This window comes from Emys orbicularis, chromosome 23 (genome assembly GCF_028017835.1).
Source record: "Emys orbicularis isolate rEmyOrb1 chromosome 23, rEmyOrb1.hap1, whole genome shotgun sequence".
Lineage (NCBI taxonomy): Eukaryota > Metazoa > Chordata > Testudines > Emydidae > Emys > Emys orbicularis.
Window position 1 is genome coordinate 3,511,773 of NC_088705.1, and position 5,330 is coordinate 3,517,102.

A 5,330-nucleotide genomic window follows, 5' to 3' on the forward strand; every position below is an offset into this window, starting at 1 on the left:
CACACGCAACCTAAGATCTCGTCTGCTGCTAAGTTGTTTTGCAAGCTCACGTCCACAATTACGCCTGGTTTTTGGTGCTTTTCGTTGGCTGCACTGGGTCTGGAGTTCATCCAAGCAAGGGGGAATATTATCGTGGTGTTAATGTTGGATTTGCAGGATGTGTTTTCTTTTGCACTATATCAGCTGGTTCTGGCGATAGTTATGACATCACAAAGTGACAATTATGAGATCACATGAGAAAAAAGTAGATAATCATAATGCATCATCCTTGAATCATGTGTCATCTCTAGCTCACAAGGGGCTTCGCGTAGGAAAGGAAGGGTCATTATTCGAATTGGTCAATAATTGTACAAATTTCAGCCAAAAATTGTTGTGAAAATTTATTGCAAAAAGATTTAGCGTTTTTTTTTTTTTTTTTACCAGCTTCTAGAGTGTTTGTCCAGCTTCAATAGTTTCCCTGGTTTTACAGATGGGGAAACTGAGGCATAGAAAGAGACAATAACTCACCTACAGTCTCACAAAGAGATTCCCAGACCTTTTGCCCTGGCCACTGTTCCTCACTTCTTCCCTTCATTGAACAACTCCGTGAGAAAGATCCTATTGTCACATCAGTAGCATTGGTAATAAAAAAGGAGGGGGTGAAAGATGCTGAAAACCTATGACCTGCAAGCAGAGGTTTTCCTAATAGAATGTTTCCCATGGGACACGAGCAGCGCTTTGAGGATCGGCCAGCTTCTGAGCTCTCCTTTGAAACTTCTAACCTCAGGGTTAGAGGCCACAAAATAATTTTCTCCTTTTGAGCCCAGCCTTGGAGCTTTTCCAGGAAATCTCTCTCCAGTGTTGTTTAATAGTTTCCTAGATTACAGCCTCATGACATAGGTCACCTTGTTCATGCTGCCTCTCGTTTGCACTTAGGCACTTCCATAGGAGCTCAAGAGACTGGAAATAACCCTGGAGCTCTGCCTTTCTCCCTAGTTCTCCACTCAGAAGGGACATTTAGATGCCTGCTAGGTTTCCCTTTCATGGCTCTGTCCTTGGATGTTTGAGGGTGGAGACGCCTATCTCACGTTCTCTGGAAACCTTTTGTTAAGCGTGTGGGATGTTTGTTACTGGCCTGCGAACGGAAGTCTGATTTCCCAGCTCTAGTCTCTGACATTCATGACTTATCTTTGGCCTGGTCTACACACTACAGAGTTCAGGTCGATGCAGGGCAGCTTACATCGACCCAACCATGGAAGTGTCTACACTAAAATTTTGCTCCTGCCAACATAACTTGTCCGCTACGCTGACTTAATAACTCCACCTCCACAAGAGGCATAGAGTCAATGTCAAAGTAGTTAGGTCGACGCGGTGTCAGTGTAGACATGGTGTTGCTGACATTGACTGTTGCTACCTTTCAGAAGCCATCCCACAATGCCCCGCACTGACAGTACAGTCAGTGCAAGCGCTCCGGGTGGGGACGTGCACCAGCCGACACAAGGAGGAAAGAGTCTAGACATGCACAAGCGATGTGATTACTGCGGCAGCTGTATGCCGACGTAAGTTAGGTCATCTTCATTTTGTAGCGTAGACCCGGCCTCCGTTTTTCATTTGCTTTCCCGGGAGGAAATCTTTGAACTTGCTTTGTGGGCGTGAGCAGCCAGTCTCAGTGCTCAGCTGATATGCGCATTCTGTCTGCCTCTCCGGTTCTCTGTTAACCAAGGACAAGGCGCTGAGCACGCTCCGCTCCCACTGATTTGCAGGAAGCGTTTGGTGTTCTCACAGGGTCAGGCCCCAGATGATTCAGGCAGCACCCTGAGCAGAGGCCCCCTAGATGGGGGAGAAGGTGCTGGGGAACCCCTTCCTACCCAGCATCCCTGTGAAGGATGGGTGCATTCATAAGGGCAAGCAACAGGGACCAGTTAGCACTGCCGCTGTGCTTCCCAACCCAGAGGAGGCCAATCTGGGTGAGGTGGGAGCCAGAGACAATGCCTGTGCAATTCCCTTTGCTCAGCATGCTCCACCCCAGCACTATTCAGGGGTGACAAATCCCTCCCTCCACCCCCTCCTGGAGTGCCAGAAATGCCCCACCCCCAGGACATACAGGACACTGATTGGGCCTTAAGGAAGACACTCTGTGAAACTGCCCGGGTGCTTGTTATTTTCATGACCTGACTCTAGGGAGACGCCTCAGCAGGGGTGTGCCTGCCAGGCTCTGAGCTGCTCAGATCTACCCACAGTCCTGGGCCATTCTTAAAACACCTGAATTGCAAAGTTTGGGCACAGATTCCCATGGAGACTTGGGTCCAGTGATGCTTTTCAGGCCCGATTAGCAGCATGGCCTCTGAGCTTAGCTCTTTCTGCCGCCTGGGATCAATAGTGTCTGCATCGCTGGGATCTTTCATAGGAAGAACCCCAGGCATGTTAGTTAATTAAACCTCACAGCCCCCCAGCAAAGTAGGTCAGCCTTACTGGCCCAGGGGAAACAGAGGCATGGAGAAGGAAAGTGACTTATCCCATGTCACACAGTGAGTTAGTAGCAAGATCAGAAATAAAACCCAGGTCTCCTGCCTGCAAAGTTTGTCCATTAAGCACTAGACCCCGCCAGCTGCTAAGAAAGCAGCCCATCCGACTGAGGCATTAGCCCCATGCAGAATGAGCCAGGCATCGAATTTTCACCTTGCTCATTGTCTATGGTGTACGGAAGAGCAAATCCTCTCCCTCGTGGGCCCCAGTAAGTTGAACCACCTGCTGCACTTGTGAGCTCCACAGCCCCAGAACGTCTCACTCGGGTCTCGCCCGCGTTTTGCGAGGAGCCATTTCCTCCCCTCGGGACAGGAGAAGGCTGCATGGAAACATGGACGCCTGAAGATGGCAGCCAGAGCAAACCCTTTACCTCAGCGCGTCGGCACGCCAGCTCAGCTCCCCACCTAGCTGCCAGTCTCGTGGAATCACAGGAGCACTGTTCTGCAGGTCGAGCTAATAAAACGAGACTTCACAAACATTCCTTGGGGCAGCAGGCAAGTGCTGCACGGCTCGGGGTCTTCATTAAAGACCTTTGATGGCTTTGCCTAGAGTTTGCAGCGTCAGAAACTGCCCCGTCCTGGGCTTCGCCCTTTTCTTTTCTCTTTTTTTCTTTCTTTCAATTTTGTTGTATTTGGTTTTGTTTTTTCAGGCCGCAGCTTTCTGCTGCCGTTTCAGTGGCAATGATTCAGGAAATGCCGATCAAATCCAGCTGAGGAGCTGCTCGGCTCGTTTTTTCTTAGGAACAGAAAGGCCAAGCACTTAATTCTTATTAATAGCCACCACGGTTCAGTTATTACGAGGATCAGCTCTTTGGCGTTGTGTGTTATTTAAGCTTCTGAAAATAAATGTTCGTTCGTGCAAATCAATCTGTTTGCAGCTCTCTGTTTGGGGCTGGCCTGGCACGGAAAGTGTTGCTAGAGGAAAGATGTATTCATGAAGGGTATTTATTTTATATAAACAGGCACTCAAGTTGGAGTCTGGTGTTCCAGAGCATCGTAACCCTCGGTGCTTTTACAATCCAAGGTTCTCATAAGTAGTTGACCAAACAAACTCCTGTTGTTTAAAAAGCACCACCGCGGAAAGCTACTAGTGCTGGCAGACCTTAGAGTGGGAATTGGTTTCTGACATTTAATTTTTCAGGCTGCTGGCCGCCAAAAGCTACAGGCGTTTGTGAACCCACTGTCCAGTCTGAGAGCAAACAGAGCTCTGTGCCTCTAAGGTTTCAATCACAGAGTGAGGCCCGGACTTGGAACCTGAAATCTTTTTCGAGAGCCAAATCCTAAGCACACACGTTTTTTGTTAGAGGAAATCCTGTTCAGTAGAGAGATGTGACAACAACTCTCAGCTCAGAGGGATTTTTTTTTTTTAATTTAAAAAAACCCTCCTTCCTGGAAGTTCATAACACGGGTATAATTTACCTGAGATGAACATTCACTTGGGTAACTTTTGAAACTATATATTAGGTACCTTATTAGTATTTATTAGTTACATTACCATGGCAGCCAGATGTCCCAGCCAAGCTCAAGGCCCCATTGTCCAAGGCGCTAAGCATTTCAGGGTTTATCTACAATGAGGAGTTATTCTGCAACCACAATAACTATTCCTGATTAACTCCATGTGTGGATGCGCTTGTTCCACTTGGAAGTGGGTTACGCTAATTCAGAATAAGGCACTTTTATTCTGGAAGAAGACCATCCACCCATGGAGGTAACTAGGAATAGTTAGTCCATTTTAAATCCACACTTTACCTTAATCCAGATTAATTTTCATGTGTACACATGCCCTAAGCAAAAGTCACAAAGGGCTTAGAATTAGTATACCCATTTGACAGGCTGCAGAACTGAGGCCCAGTATAACTGAAGGATTTCTTCAAGGTCACACGGTGGCTCTGTGGCAGACCCGGGAATTTAATCTAGATCATCTGAGACCCAGTCTGGTGTGCTCCCCACAAAAACAGCCTTCCTCTCTATACTCATTAGCTTTCCCAGTTAAATCTGTATTACTGCATTTTTAACAGGCATTTTCCAGAATATCCCAATCTATTGCTAGATGGAGTCAATTGTTTTGTAACTTAACCCACAGATGGTAATGGCTCCTTCACCATCAAATGTGTAGTCAGTGATTGGTATTGTAGGATCTGATACACGGCATCTCTGCTCTGGTACCCTGGCTCCAATCTGGCCCAGGTCCCTTCAGTTGTGACTCTCTAAGAGCAGTTTGAAGACCCGTGTGTGAAACGACTCTGGCACGAGGGAGATGCAGTGCAGGGGAGAGGGTGCTGTAATGTGCTGTCACGTGACAACAGTCATTTTAAGGACATGCTCAGCCTTAAAATCTTCCAATGGATACATAGATAAAGTTGACTTAGCCTACGTGGCGTCACTTCAGCTTCCTGACGCAGCTTATCAGGAACGCCTGGGACGCTGCAAATACCAAGCTCACGTCCTCTGAGCCTTCACTGTTCTGCACCTTGTGCCCTGATCTGCACCAGTGCAAAGTGGGTGTACATTGCTAGCAGAGCAGAATCCACCCATTCTGCACTGATATAAGTCACTGCACACAGTGTAGGTCCAGCCCCGAGTTTGCACAGGTGAGCAGTGTCTTCTGTTCAGGCTTTTCTAGCATGCCCATCCCCATGGACCGTGAGTGCTGGGCGGGTTTATATCCTGGCACACTGGGAACCTTCAGACCTACCTACTCCAAACTGAGTACTTGCCACAACCGCCTGAGTCCCTTTTATTCATGGCCTTTAAGGGACTCCAGGCTTCCTTGTCTCCCTAACCATGTTCCCTTTTCTCCACAGGAAGACTAGCCGTGAAGCCAGG